The following is a 17,500-nucleotide window of genomic DNA, read 5'->3' on the forward strand; positions in this document are numbered from 1 at the left end:
CTGACAACAGTTTTCGATTGAGTATGACGGGTGTTGGCGTGACGGGAGTGTGGTGTAGATGATTTGGCAGCGAAGAAAAATATATCAGCTTGTCCTCGTTCTGTGAACCCTTGATCGCTTTCTATAATGTCGATTTATATAAATATTCTTTCATCCTGGAAGATTTAATATCGTCTATTGTCTCAACCTAGTGACCGATATTGTCTCACATATTTCTGGTGAAATTATACATTTTAATAGACAATAATGGAAAGGCGTGCATTCCTCAAATATAATTATTTTCGTTTGTGCAACCCAGTGAATGCCTCTCTTCCTGGGGTCACATGCCAAGTATCCAACAGTAAGCACTTCCGCCTATGTCTCCAAGCCATCGAGCTGCAAAATGGTTCAGACTTCGTTGGGCGTATTTCGCCTGGTGGATTTTTGTTTCTGGAATGTTTAGTTTGGGATTCATAATGTATAATACTTAAACTATTTACATGAGTATTCTTATTTAAATTTCCATAAGTGTTTCATTACTTTTGTATGAATTCTTATAAAAAAAAACAACATCGTTTATTAACAGGATGGGACACATAAAGTTACTAACATTTTAACTGAAAGAGTTTTAATGGAATGAACACCTTAAAACCTGGCACACCAAGGTTGACAGTTCGTGTTGTTTACTACTTAGACACTGTTACCTCCTTCAGCTGTTGTTTCGACACTAATTACTCCCGTCTCATTAACACTAAACCTCGAGTGTCTGTCGTCCTTTATATCGTGTGAATCATATTCTTTTATTTTTAATATCGTTTTATCCGATAGGTTTCTAGTTATAATTATTTATAGAAAAACAAGTGTGGATGTCCGACGTTGTCCGGTTATTTGGAGATATGTGTTGATAAAATTTAAAAAAAAAAAGAAAGAAGAAAGTTTTCGAGGATGCCAGAATTAATGTTTTAGAGAATTTTTCGATATCTTCCTACGAAGAGTCGGCTCCAAAAGGCTACTAATTTCGTGAAAATATATCGCCTCTGTCAAAAGTTCTGGCAGACATACATAACACATACATATATACATACATTTGTTACGTTGTCGGTTCATAAATGAGCGTTTGTTGTATATTGGTTGAAACTGGAATGGAGATGATATATTAAAACGTGTCTATTTATAAAGGATTGAGTGTTTGATTATTTTATCAGAGTTAATGTCGTTGTGTGTGTGATCTCTGGTTGTCTTTCTATTACATATGTTCATATGCTGTTAAGTGTGAATATGTGTGACATGCATTTTCACATACCTCTGCTTCTTCGTTGGTCCATCTGGAAATTCTCGTCTTGGAGGGAGACTTGATACCTGTTTTGGGGGACGAATATTTATTTCACGCCAAGACAATAAATCGATTCTATAGTTTATTTCATTTTCCCAGATGTCTTGCAGAAGGTGGAAAGTGAATTTGGCCTGTGTTGTTTTTTTTCTTCTAAGTCTTATTTCTACCACCTCAGCGTTCGTTCCCCACCCCCAGCGAAGGGGAGCAGACAACGGCGAATCCGTCTGCTTTCGTCCAAGTCGAAACCAAATCTCGTCGATTCAGGTAACCTGATCACATGACTCACACGCAATCAAATCAGCTGATATTAACTTCCGGTCAACGTGTCTACACTATAACTCACACATCTCCATCTCTCTCTCTCTCTCTCTCTCTCTCTATATATATATATATATATATATATATATATATATATATCAATTCTCTAACACATTTTAATAGACAAGTGAGATTTATATTATAGACTAACCTGAGTGTCCGGTATTGCCCGGGTATTTGGAGGGTTTGGGTTAGGGTTACGGTTAGAGCAAAAAAATAAAAAGTGGTAGTAAGAGGCAATCCCGTGTAAATCCGTCGCCTATCGAAAGTTTTAGGCAGACACATAGGCATACATACATGCATACATACATACATACATACATGCATACACACATACATGCATACATACATACATGCATGCATACATACATACATACATACATGCATACACACATACATGCATACATACATACATGCATACATACATACATACATACATGCATACACACATACATGCATACATACATACATTTAAAAAGACAGGTGAATTTATATTATAAACTTGCCTGGGGTGGCGGGCTTGCCTGGATTTTTGGAGGTTTTTGTTGTGCAAAAAAAGTGATGATAGGCAGGAAGACTCGAGCCCGTTCCGGGAAGGAAAAAAAGAGCGCGAAAAATAACGTACAGAAAACGTGACGTCCTTGCTGTTGCTTCCATTGCCAAACCGAAGGTGACATAGGGTAAACTAAAAGCTAGTCAATCGAAAAGAATGGACGATTTTCGAAAATATCAGCGAAAAAATCACCCCCCTCCTTGTAGAAAAGTGACCAGTTGAGGGCGAATGAGTTAAAATTTTTAGCAGATTTTTTTCGATATTTGCCGTCCGAAGGGTCGATCTTAAAAACGATACGGATCTAGTGAATATTCATTTCCTCTGTCTCCATCTTTTTGTCAGATATACATGCATACATACATTTAAACAGACAGGTGAGATTTATATAATAGATTCCGAATTCTTACGTGAAAATTACCAACCTCCTATGTGAAGTTGCTTTTGTGGATCTAATGTATCAGTCCCTGTGGTCAATAAATTAGCTACCGTAAACCATTGTGGTTGTCTCGTGGCAACCATTTTTCTTGTATTATTCCTTAACCTCGAGTTGCTGCCCTTCTTTCATTTCCCATAGAATGAGATAATTCTATTTTTAGTATCGGTCTTGAATCGTTTCTAGAAATACACCGGGTACTAACGAGAGGTACCAGGGGAAGGTTGTCAACATGCGAATGTCGACTGCTGTGGTAAACTATTAAAACATATTTTTGTGATTAAAGCGGGCAATATCATAGTCCTTTGACTTATAATTCCTTTAAGCCAAAGTGATGTCTGAATGTGGTTACACTTGTGCTTAGTTTTTGCATTAAATATTACCTCTTAACTGTACACAAAACAAAGGTCAAAACAAAGGTGATTCTCACGTAATGCACTGCACTTTATCATAGCAAAACTACATACATTTTTAAGTGGAAAATACTCAGTAGTTTCCGAGAAAAAGTGGAACAGATGGAGACAGACAAAGAGAAATTATATATAGCAATATATTATATATATCCGCAGAAAATTGCAAAACTTTGTGTATAGGCGTTATGATAAAAAACTAATTATATAGAAAAGAAATACTTTAATAATAATTAATAATACTAATCTGTTTGGTAGTAGATTTTAAAAATGTATTCAACACAAACACAGTTGAATTAGTCTTTGAGATGGGATATTTCTTTTGTAGCCACGGGCTAATACCTCGACTCTTAAAAAATAAACTACTTGAACTAATTACGATTCCTCTGATCCAGTACCAGAAAGTATTTCATTAATATTTTTCTTCCTGCAATATCTCGCCTTCTAGTAAAAACAAAAACAATATACAAAAGAAAAAATATCTTGTAATTTTTAGAGCGGATATAATTGTCTTCCAACCAGCAAGTAACTTGCAGGATATTAAATTATATTCCAATTCAGTGAACTTATAATCTTGGCTCTAAGAGGAATTTGGTCTGGAATAATTCGTACGCACAGATTCATATTCATATCTGTATTCATCTTTCAGTGTGGGTGGGGGCAAAATGTTGAAATGGTGATCGGCATGAAGACCGAAGTTGGCGAACTAAGTTCAATTCCTATTTCGGAACGTTGAATGAACATGGTAGCTATTATTTTAAAATAACCATACGCGGAAGGGGTCGGGCTGCCAAAAGAAGTATAAAAAAAAAACATTCTAAAGACAAAAAGGAATTACAAGTTGACCAATACGTAAAATACTACTTGCCTTTCCAGTCCTGAAATCCTACTGCTATGTGTCTGACATAAACTATGTAGGATTTTTTTCCTTTAAAATGCAGGAAGATGCGACGTAATGTCGAAAGGTGGAAAAGAATCAAGGCAGCACCTCTAAAGAAAGAGGAATCTGGCCTTTAAAAATTGTTGCATCGGCACTTGCCGGTACTTGCGCTCAAGGCGGTTACTCCATCCGAGAGACAGGAGGCAACGATTTTCGAGGGATGACATTCTAGCACTATTAAAAACCACACTTCAGATAGATGCAAAGTACAGTGTTACTCCAAAATGGAGATGACTCTCTCAAACTGTTTGAAAGCACGTATTCTCATTTGGATTGAATATAACCTACTTAGAGTGTTCCAGATAAATATAAAAAAGTCAAGCATTTACTTGTGTTTTTGTTTTGTTTAAGTGATGGTGGAGGAGGCCTAGTACATATTTATACCTGAGTTTAATGTTATTCTTCCAAACTATTAGGTGAGCGCCCCAAAATTGTACCTCTAGACTAGTTAATAAGATTTACAATCTTTTCCACAACCCAATCATATCTAGTACGTACCCACTTTTTACTAACTCTGAATGCTTCATCGTGTTTCTATTGTAAATAGTTGAACTATCGCCGTTCAATAGTAGGCATACCTGAAGAAGACGTTCAAAATTAGCAAAACTCCGACACTTTGATCGGGGTTTGTCTCTTTCCAGTTGACGAATACGTTGATTATAAATTAGATCGACCATACTATTTTGAATAATCCCAGAGAAAAATTTTGGAAGGTTACAATCCGGTGAATTTAAGGCTAGTTTATAATCACAAATGATTCTGATGAGACGCTCACCAAAGTTACTACCGTATCATTTAATTGCAATAAAACAATGAATTTGACAATTTTTACCGAACATTAGACTGTAGTACATTTGTATCCAATATGAGTAAATAAAAGAAAAACAATGTAATGTTTATTGATGATTCCATAGAGGGCATTTTTTATTGACGAAATGCATGAAAGTAATGTAAAATGCATTCAAACACGATTTTCACTTGACTAAAATGAGAAAAGAGCATAGTACCTCACTTCCGGTCTATAATGTCTGTATTGGGGAGTTAGAAATGTAGGTACATATCTTCATTACAGATTAAAGTTAATATGTATACATTTGTCTTTATATTCGCGTGGGCCGGCTGTGATAATTTCATTACAGGCTGGACCATATTAATTTTATTTTAATGTTATTGGTTTCAAATATAAACTGACGATCAAAAACTGCCACTAATAGACTCTTTAATAATATTTACAATCCTTTATGCAATCCCAATATATCTGATGCTTATACATTTTAACGCATGTTTAACCTGTCCAAGATATTCAAATGATGAGTTTCGGACATTATTTGCTTGATTGTGGTTAAATGAAAAAACTGTTCTGGCTATAACGAGCAGAATGAAAGAAAAGATCTAGCACACCTGCTCTTGACACTCATCTGATTCTGGCTGTCCCTTTTCAGATTGGTATGATAGTTTTGGTAGAAAAGTGATGGCAATTTTGAGTCTACTGAGACAATGACATTCTGAATCCAGACTGGTGAACTACAGCATCTGCTGAAGCTATAAAGTCGAAACTGGATTGCCTCTGCGGATGCAGACCTAAGTGATAACGAGATCTATGTTTGACCAGTTACCAAGTTTCACCTCTTGGCGTTGCAGACAAAGTCCGACATAAAGCAAGTCAAAATGATTAGAATCAACGAAGCTGAAGAAGTTGCCGGAAAGACGCTTTTACATCTGTCTATCAAGACTGCAAACTGAATTTTTGTCAGGGTTTACTCCCTTAGCTATTTTTGTCCCAAGGCATTCACAAAGCAGTGGAACTATTAACCCATAGCTGATTAAAAATTGACGAAACATAACGAACATCGTGATGGTAGTCATGATCTTATTAATTTAAAAGCGAAATTTTAATAGATTCTTCTTAAAAAAGCGTCCGGCGAAAGAAACCCGAATTCCGTAATGGTAAAAATTACAAAATATTTAAAATTTTGACGTAAATAACAGAGATCCTCATTGTAATTACGTTTTACGTTTTGATAGAAAATTATGGTAATAATAACGTCATAGATAAAAAAAAAATAAGGGAGGCTTAATTCCGGTTAGTTTAAAACCAATTTTTGATGACGCATTCTTCATACTCAAGAATACAGGCATCTTCCCATGTCAATTGACTTGGGCAGTCATCTTTTCATTCTTTTCTATATTTCTCTGTCCATTATACTATCTTAATAATGCCCTTTGATGCCAACATATATCAAGCGCATAGAGGGCAATATTGTACAGTCGTAAACACAATTGGTATTACTTCATGGTATATGAGCGACTTCCAAGTGAATATATACATTTAGTCTTACGAGCTGTCTTAATGCATATAGGTTCCCCTTATCTGATCCCCAGCTTATGATTTATTATTTTCCCGTTGTAGAACATAGTTCCTTGCTATAGAGCAAATAAAAACAAATCAATGTTATTTAGCAAAAAAAGTGCAACAAGTTATATATAGTGTGAATCAGAGGATATTTAAATGCCTGTCTAAAATTACTTTCAGTCTGGATATCAAAACTACACTGGACCGAGAATTCTAGCTTTTTATTAAGAATGTTTAATTCCTTGCAACTGGAGCATGCTTAAAAGTTGTACCAAGGAACATACTAAAGCAGTTAGAACCCTGGAGCATTTTAAACGATTTAAACCTTGGAGCATATTCAAGGAGTGCCACCATGGTGTACATTTAATGGATGCAAACATGGAGCATTTTCAACAATCAACAACCTGGAGCATATTAAGTCATAGGCACACTGGAGCATATTCAACGGTTGACACCTCGGACGATGTTTAATGGTTGACACAAAATGAAGCGCCCTATATCTTATTTAGTAGTTAGAAACCTCGGCCATATTAAATGTTTGGAAACCTTAAAAGTGCTCAGCGATTCTGGGGCACGCTCAGCGGTTGGCAAATTAAGGATATTCATCGTTGGGACCAAACTTAATCACCGGGACATTATTCAACAATTGGCAGCGTAAAGCATCTTTAATTCTTGCCATTTCCTGTTCATGATTTTTCTGGGACATATTAAAGTGATGAGCAGCGAATAATGGAAACCATAACCATGAAATAGGAAGACAAATTCCCTACACTGATTTTTTGCAAAAGCGCCAAACTACCATATATCTTAACATTACTTCAGAAGTCTCAGGTTTCCTAGGCTAAACATATGGTGCATACGTTAGATAAGCCCCTCCCAAATCAGCTCGTGAGGAACTTTTGAGTGTACTTTTGAGTGGTAAAGGGTATGTAGGTTGACAACAGAAACGCTTCAAAGACAAACTAAAAGTGTTCCGCAAACATTAAGCGTATGTTTCGAATCATGGTATGTGCAAGCAAAAACACATCTGAGGGTAGTTGGTTTATCAAAAGAGATTCCATGAAAAAATAAAAAAAAAACTGTTTGAATGAGAATAGGATACGGCGTACACTCTGCTGGACACGGGAGACAAGCATCTTAACGACAGCTATTGACGATAGGTCCTTCACATAGGGATAATTCATTCAAGCACGTATTGGTCTGACAAATAATCTGTGAGAAAACAAAACCGACGAAACTATGTCTAAGCTTATTTTTTTGCACTAAATATTAACAAATGTTGTCCATGACCTTCACTGACAACGAAAGACGAACATCAGTACTATTATATGCATTTAATTATTTTGTATATTTCCCTTTACAAAACTTCTTGCACTTTGCTATTTTGTGTCAAGTGAATTTGATGCGATTTATACAGTCATCGTCGTTTACAGAACTCGGATACAAGTATACATTTTGTCCATAAGGACTGAACCAGCCCCACCTAAGAAGTGTTTTAGATGACACACGAAGTGCAACTTCGTGTCGCACGCACTTCAGATGTCAACATTCGCTGCGGCAAACATATGCTTGACATTCAGGTTAAGGAAAGCATCTTGCATCAGGTTGCTGGTGCTCCATTTCGTTGGGTACCGTTTTGTCGCTTACCCAGCGGGCGAGTTTATTCGGGGGTGCATCTCCCCCAGTGAATTAAACGCGCCACATGATACTAACCTGAATATTTCTAGAATTTGGCGCATCACATGCAGCGCAAAGATTCACAAATAGGCATCCATCTGATACTGGTAAAGCTCATAGTTGCTTTACTGGTGAAATGGCGAGAATCGATGTGCCAATGTGAGTGTCGATTTATAACATTTAAGAAAGAAAAGGTGAAGGGAAATATTAAGAAAGCAGAGAGAACACCTATTTATTTGCCTCTCCAGATAGCCTATCTAAGCAAGGGTGCTATTAAGTATGAGAGAAGAAATCCAGTTCCTCAACATCCAGAATGCTACAAAAATAGAAGTAACATCTGTTTTCAAACGAGGATAGAACTAATGTAAATGTAGTATAAGAACAGGCTCTGCATGTATTTCCTAGTGAAAACGTCAATGAACAAATGCAGATTTTTCATAAAATCCGGGAGAATAAAACATGCTACTATTTAACCGAAGGAATTAGTTCTCTGAAACATTACTTTCTCCGTCAGGAAAATGGTTAGCTTGTTCAAATAACGCTGACTGTTCACTTCATACCCACTTTTACATCATTCTAGGTAGACTCGAAGGGGAACTAGATTCGCTCACATGAAACTGACTTTGTGCCATATCTTGCATCGATCTATCACATTCTCTCTTTTTAATGGCTTCCACTGTAACTCTCATTTTCAAAATAATAAATAGCAATTACTTCATTTGTTTTCATTATCTATCTATTTATCAATCTATCTATTTATCTATCTATCTATCTATCTGATTTGTCATGTCACGCCTTCGTCTGTCTTTACTCCAACAATTACCTCCTTTGTTATCATTTTCTCCCTTATCTCTCTTTATCTCTCTCTAGCTCTATCTATCTATCTATCTATCTATCTATTTATATATCGATCTATCTATCTATCTATCGATGTATCTATCTATCTATTTATCGATCTATCTATCTAGTTTTCTCATGTAATACTTCGTCTATAGTTACTCTATTTTTCCTACACTCTTTCTATAACTCTCTTCTAATTAAGTGGCTTCCATCTTTCCCTCTGTCTCGGATCCCTTTCCTCGCTGTTTTGTTTTATATTATTCCTCCCATTTATTTCTTCCTACCTCTACTTCTCTCTTTTTTCTCAGACCTATTTTTTTTTAGCTTTCCATCCGTTATCGCTCTTTCTTGATCTCTGTATGTCTGTCTGTCTGTCTGGATTTCTCTCTCTGTACCTTTCTGACTCTTTGTTTATCATTCTGTCTTTCTATGCTCTTCTTCCCTGGTTCTATTTTCCTCATTCTCCCTTCCTCACATCTCTTTTAATATAAAAATCGCAATACAATATAGATAAGTAGTTACTTTCCTTAGAATCGTGATAATATTTTTACATAACAATGTCAGTATCATGTTATATTTACTTTTTCTCAGTTTCCTTTTTATGGTGTCTGGCCTCTATTTCTCTCTCTCTTTCTTTCACATCTTTTTTTTCCATTGTTTATTTGCCATTTTGCCTGTGCTCTCCTCTTCACTACGAATAACAGCATTTACCTCCCTTAGTGTCGTGACCATTATCCAATATATAACGCCCGCATCTCTTTATCTTTCTCGATCTCCCTCTTTTCTACGTACGTTATTTCTTGGCTTGTCTTCTTCTCAGACTCTCACTTTCAAGGTAAATAACATCAGTTACCTCCTTTATCCAATATATAAATCAAGCACCTCTCTACCCCCTCTTCTACACTCTCTTCTTCTTTCTCGTACTATTTATATATTTCCTATTTCTTCTTTATCTATATGAGTTTATCTCCTCACGTTCAAAATAATTAACAGCAGTTACCTCCCTTGGTGTCATTATCATCATCCCACATATAACCCACCCTCTTTCTGTTTCTGCTCAGCTCACTGCCGTTCTCTTTTCTCCCTCTCTCTCTTTATATATATATATATATATATATATATATGTATATATATATATGAGTGTATCTATATGTGATTCCTTTCACTGTATGTTTTTGTATGCGTATGTGTGTGTGTGTGTGTGCACAACAGCGAGTGTGAGCGTGCATAAATTACCACGAGAGTTGCTGCCCTGACACACTTACTCGTCCCATAATTAATGCAACCTCAGTAGGGCATTGTTGTCTGCCTTCTGCTCCTGTGCACAAAGCAATGCAGATGATGTCTAATCAGGCTAAAATGCTTGCATGACTGTGCACCAACGTACAGACAATGCTTTACCGAATATGCTGTGACTGTCTTATTAACACCGACATTAACAGTAATTACAAAACGCACAGTAAGGACAGAATGTAAAGACAGATACTTTTTGGTGATTTTACATATTTATATGTCATTATAACTTACATACGCTAACACAAACGTATACACTAACATTACATACACACTCACACATACACATAGTAATACACCTCATATATATGCATATATATATATATATATATATATATATATATATATATTACATTTATATACATGTCTATTATATTCTGGACTGTATTGTGTTAATAAGTTTTAATGCCGTATCCCGTGTTCTCATATATATATATATATATATATATATATATATATATATATATATGTGTGTGTGTGTGTGTGTGTGTGTGTGTGTATATATATATATACACATGTATATAAATATAATCAAATAGCATTCTAAAACCGCTGTAAGGCGGGGCACATACCCTAAGCAGAAACCGTAAAACATCGCTTACTATAAATGCCCCGCCTTCCGGCGGTTTTTATAAGGTTATTTGATTATATACATGTGTATTATATTCTGGAATGCATTTTGTTAATAAGTTTTAATGTTGTATCCCGTGTTCTCATATATATATATATGTGTGTGTATATATATATATATATATATATATATATATATATATATATATATATATATATATATATATATATATATATATTCTGTAAAAGTCTGAGGAAGCAACAGACGGCAAAAAAACGGCTGGGTAGCTGAAACAATAATGTAACTTAACAGAAAGATTCGGTACATAAAAATAAAACGCATATATATATACACACACACACACACATATATATATATATATATATATATATATATATATATGTGTGTGTGTGTGTGTGTGTGTGTGTGTGAGGTGCAATAATATATATTCCCATTCCCGTCGTTATTTATTGCAGTCTAATTTTTTATTTGTAGTTCGATCCCCTGTAATTGATTCCTAGAAATAAAGAAAAATGTCCTATTTCGTTTAGTCTCTTATTTTGAGATGTCGACTTTCACATCATGATATTAGTTTGGACAAGACGTTGCTGTTATACAATCTTAGTTTAGATGTAAGCGCGAGTGTTTTTTATAACCAGATCTTGCAGAGTTGGTTAACCGATGCTGAGGCTATAGGTATCCTGCACTGCAACTCATAGCTCACGCGTCCTTCTTAATTTGAAGTTGTATCGCAACATAATCGGTACTGCCTTCGTTGTTAATGGGATTTCTTAAATAAATGACTTGTTAACTGTAGCTTATATTGTTTGTCGGTGAAACAATTTGTAAGTTGCTGATATGACCCAGAGACCATGTTTTGAGTTTTATTATCATTAGGGACTAATGCTTCTTTTTTAAAGTTGAACCCTCTTTTCAATGCCTAGTAAGTAAATATTATTCACGACTAGTACACCAACATTGTTTGCAAAGTGTACACCAAAAAGTGTTTGCGCATTGACACACGTTATATCCTAATCCTTGGTTACGTTTTTTTAATACTTAATCAATAGTTATAGCAAATACTAACGTCGAAAACAAACATGCTCCAGTGGTAAAAAAATACAATCGTCGAAGCTACGTTTTATTTGTATACAAGATTTGCAATATTAAAAACAATAAATAGATAGAATTTTAAATATGCAGATCGACCTACTGTAATAAGTTCACAAAACGTATTCTATAAGTACGCGCGGTTCCGAGATTCAGCTATATTTATTCATTTATTTTGAGGGAAAATACAATGTAGTGCATATTGCAATAGATAAACAAGTATCTTTATCAACACGCGAAAACATTATTGTACAAAAATCAGTATCTAATTCGAAACATATGAGGAGACTATCCTTATGATAAAAAAGTCCATTAATCGAGAAATACAGCTAGTTTGTTTCAACTTATTTACATTAATAAAACATACGTTTACATAGAAAACAATCTCTGTCTTCGGAGTGTCTGATAACAGACAAACATAAATAAAGTACAGACTGTCTCCTGCTTCTAGTTATATGTTGATAATCTTGTGAAGTAACGACATTGTTCGGTATCTCACATGCAAATTAGAAGCCGGTTTTCAGCGACTGAGAGATCTAAGAACAGCGGACATTTACATCATTGTGTGCTTTGATAACAGTGTGCTGTACTTGAGGCGAGGAGATTTAATAGCAGTGTCTCGAATTTTCAACAGTGATATTTAACAACAATGTGTCGGATTTTTAGTTGTGAGATTCAATAGCAGTGTGTATAATTGACAGCAGTGAACTCTGAAAAAAGTGTATGTTGCTTTGGGAGAAATGAACTTTTATATAAAAATTGTCGAATTTGGATTCATCATCTTTACTAGCAGTGTGCCACATTTGGAGCAGTGATCTTTGACAGCAGTGTGTTGTTTTGGAGTAAGAAATTTTGACATGGGTTTACTAGATTTAACACTGAAAATGACTGACAGTATATTTGGGACAGTAAATAATAGATACCAGTCCATTGATTCACAACGAACGGATTATCACATAAAATCCCGTAATAACAATTATTAATCGTTAATTCCATGCGTTATAAATATTTAAAGTATTTTTCGTAATTATAAATCTGAAAATCTGACTTACTCAAGTTAATATACTAAAAAGGTTATCAATTAGAAAAAAGCCGAAGTTATACATTTTTGACCAAAGAAATTTATATATAAATAATTTAAGGTATTTTTTATTCGCGTAAAAGTGATAATATGAAGCCGGTTAAAATATGTTTGAACCCGGTACCAAAATAGTTTGCTTTTTTCGAAGTATTATACTACTCCCACTATATATATATATATATATATATATATATATATATGTATGTATATATATGTATGTATGTATATATATATATATATGGGTATATGGTTGGTGGGTTTGTTGGTTGTTTTTGTTTTACTACATAGCAACCCTTTTTAGGTTATTTAATGCTGAAACCAGTGATTTTGAAGAACTGTTTATTAACAGAATATATTTGCTTTTTTTAAAAGTCGGTTTCTATTTAACCCATAGTTGGGGCCCTAACAGGTACTACTACTCCTGGTCAGACTGGACCTGGGAACAACTGCAATTAAAGGGTGGCTCCACACTCCCCAAAACCCACAAGCTGGGGCCTCACAATCGGATACAGTTTAAAGTCATATCCAGGACATATATATATATATATATATATATATATATATATATATATATATGTGTGTGTGTGTGTGTGTGTGTGTGTGTGTGTGTGTGTGTGTGTGTATGTGTGTGTGTGTGTGTGTGTGGCAAATAATACCAGGCGAACCACGTGTAAGGGTGATGCCGTAAATTGCACTTAAATGTACGCTTAGAATCTTTACATGTAGCAGATATCGGACGTATGTCGGAGATTGGATAGAATTCTAACTTTCTATCTAGTACTAAATAATATCAAGATGTGTTTTAAAAGACGGATAAACCGATAGATATATCTTAAAGTAGACGCACCACTTAAATTCGAGGACGTGCTATTTAAAACACAGGCATTACAAGCAGACTGACTCACTAATCGACGGACCGTGTTCATCATAAAGATACGAGATCCTGTCACGAATAAAAATAACAACAAGCAAAAAACGCAATCATTATCATTAAAAAGAATCACTAAAAATGTTTCGCTTTCGTCGTAATCAATAATAGTATCACAATAACACCAGTTCAGTTCTCTGATCAACTCAAATAATAATTTGGGTGAATAGGGTGATCGGATTTGATGACCTGTGAAATGTTTTTAGATTTTAGTTGCTTTTATGATGCTTTGAGATTCACGAACTACTAAAGCATAGAGAGAACAAAGAAGAAAGAATAGAAATATAAAATAGAGAAGCACACACACACAAAAGGAAAATCTGAAGTAGAAATGGAACATGAATTGAAAAGAGTAAAATAAGAAGATAAGTAAGGAGCAGAGTACAAAGAGGAAAGAAAGAAACGGAAGTAAGAAAAGGAACGAAGATGTTAAATGAGAAGATGCAAACGAATAAGAAAATCAATAAAGAAGGGAAACGGTTAACAAAGGTGGTAGAAAAAGAAAGGTACACGAATATGAATGTTAAGTAAAGGGGGAAAGAAATGGAGAGGAGAAAGAAGAAAAGAATGGACTACAGAAAAAAAAGGAAATAGAAGAAGAGAAAAAAGGAACAGAATAACATTTATAGAAACAGAGATAGAAGGGAATGAGAATAGCAAGCGGATAGAGAAAAATGTCTTTCCTTTCTTTAGAAACGCTCTGATAAGCGCTAATCCCCAATTGAAATGAAAGGCCCTCGTCTCGAGGAAGAGCTTTTCGCCGACAAGCTTCTTGACTTCATCTTTAGTCCTGACCTGAAATGGATAACTTACATCAAATGTGTCCCAAAGCCGCTGCCAACATTGTTGCAACATTGAACTGCTCCAGAAACTATCTCATCCCAAACGCAATCCCCTACCTATACAAGAGTCAAATAGATACTCTCCTGACTTGACAGGGTGCAAAATGGGGTTCAAAACCTACATGAAGTTATTTTCTTCTCCGTGCAACTTCTTCCTCATAGATAAGAGGTTGCGAGTCTATGTGTACTCTATCGCTATTTTCATGTGAAGTGCTCGACTGAGCTTCAATTTATGAATCTCCCCGCAAGACTTTCGCAGCAAACACTCCTTTAACTATAACCACTATCAACAATTCCTCGTCACTCTATGTGTGACTTAATTTAAGCACGAATTCTATGAACAAAGACTATTTCCCAGCACTTCCAGCTAGTGGAAGTCTGTACCACATGCCCGCTTTCCAGCTGACTACCACATAGTCGTCTACAAGCCAAATATATAAAAGTTCCTGTTTGGCTGCCTCGTTTAAATAATTAAATTCCACCTATCACTACCAATTATTAAGGTTGTTCTCTAAACGTCTACCTTACATTATTAACTCTTCTCGGGGGGGGGGCTTCAAGTTTTGTAGAAGCAATAAATCCATCGTAAATAAAGAAGAAGAAATCTCTTCGTTTGCATATTTTGTAACAAAAAAATTAACGAGAAGTGACTTTTCCAGAGCTTTCATCGTCAAGCCCAAATATAAGCTGACATTTTATCGTAAATAAACACATACGGAATTTATCGGACAACATTATCATTATTATTATTTTTTTATAATTAGTAGACCTGGCAAATTATTCCTCGCAATATATACTAATCAACAGCGGATTAATTATATAATAATAAATACGGTATCTGCTTAAATTAAAATATCATGTTTAAGGGTATTGTATGACTGGGCACTGCCGGGCTATCACCTAGTTTGAAATAAATAGAAGCAGAAGAAAAAAAGAAGACGAGTAGAAAGAGGAATATTCTTATTCCTGTGTTGAAAGAAAAAAAGATGAGGATGGCAACAAAGAAGACAAGGGAACAGACTCCAAACGAAGAGTGAAGGATGTTAATAAAAGAAAATAATAAGATTGATGAGAGGAAATCAATTAAAACAAAGACGACGAGGATCGGAAGATGCGAATTAAACGAAAATAAATAATAATAATAATAATAATAATAATAATGATGATGATGATGATGATGATGATGATGATGATGATGATAATAAGAAGAAGACAAAGAAGAAAAACAACAACAACAACAACAACACCAGCAATAACCAGATAAAGAGGAACAAGAAGAACAAGAAAAATAAAACAGCAGAAAATAAGAAAAAGTAGTAGTAGTAGTAGTAGTAGTAGTAGAAGAAGAAGAAAAGAAGAAGAAGAAGAAGAAGAAGAAGAAACAAAAAGGAATAAGATAACAATTTGGGAGAAAGACGGAAAAATGAAATGAGTGAAAATGTGTCGGGAAAACGAAAAATTGAAAGACAATGCATGCCTACATCGGAAAGTACGATAGAAAGAAGTAGTGGTAGTGGTAATAGTAGTAGAAGAAGAAAAAGCAGACGAAGAAGAAGAAGAAGAAGAAGAAGAAGAAGAAGAAGATAAAGCGGAAAAAATGCAGAAAATAAAAGGAAAGATGGTGGAGAAAAAAGAAACGTGATTGAGAATTAGATAAGGGAAAAAGAAGAAGAAACAAGAAAAGGAGAAAAACGAAAAAAAAACAGAAGACGAAGAAGAAGAAAAGGCAGACCATTACTGTCAAAATACAGAGAATTAGACAGCACTAATTGTCCTATCCACATCAGCGAACCGGAACATTATCCAGACTAGAAAAATAGATGGAAAGATATTAGGACGTTGCACTTCAAATCACGCGAATCGACAGAGCCTCAAAAGTGATAGTGAACACGTTGAATGATATGAAAGGACGCAACGACCTGAGAAATTAGATATAACTGATACTATCGGAATTACACGCTTAGTGATTGGTACCGGTCACATACTGTGAATATTGCCGTGTTTCCTTGCTGCGGAATGTAACCTGAGTATCACGCAGAAGACTCAGCAGAGTAATACATGAAAGTCGAACAACAACAACAACAACAACAACAACATAATAATAATAATAATAATAATAATAATAATAATAATAATAATAATAATAATAATAATAATACAACTGTACACAGTAAATGTAGACTCCGTGACAAAGAGACGAACCATTAAGTCACATAAAAAGTGGGTGCAGCAAATTTTACCCAAAAAGGAATATAAGGACAGGTACAGCTGCAGAGAGAAAGCAGTTGCAATGCAGGCAGCTCTCCAGACGATTGCACTTCAAACGTAAACCGGAGATTGTATCAGAAAACGAACATCACAAATTTTTTTGAGATATGCAGATACTAACAGAAAAACCACCCAAGCTTGTAGACGCGACTTCATAATAATTGATAAGAAAGAAAAAAATGTAAAATTGTACATTTTGTCATCCCAGCAGTCCAGAGCGTAAAGATCAAAGCGGTAGAATAACGAAGAAATGTAAGGTACTTGCCAGAGAATTAAAACAATATGGAGTCTGCAGAAAATCAATATAATACCAAACATTGTGGGAGCATTAAGAACCGTCCCAAAGAATTTGAAAAGAAGACTATGCCAAATCAGAATTAAGGGGAATACCCAAATTTTAGAACGGACAGTAATGCTTAAAATAGTTAGAATATTAAGGAAAACCATCAGATAACGGAATCTAATCTACATGAATGATACAGGTTTAGCGTTAAAATGCAGCAGAAGTAAAAAAAAATGCAACCAAGAAAACTAAAACTACGAAATTGTAAAATTAAAAGTTGACTAAAAA

This window comes from Euprymna scolopes, chromosome 34, assembly GCF_053919585.1.
Source record: "Euprymna scolopes isolate OS-2025 chromosome 34, ASM5391958v1, whole genome shotgun sequence".
Classification (NCBI taxonomy): Eukaryota; Metazoa; Mollusca; class Cephalopoda; order Sepiida; family Sepiolidae; genus Euprymna; species Euprymna scolopes.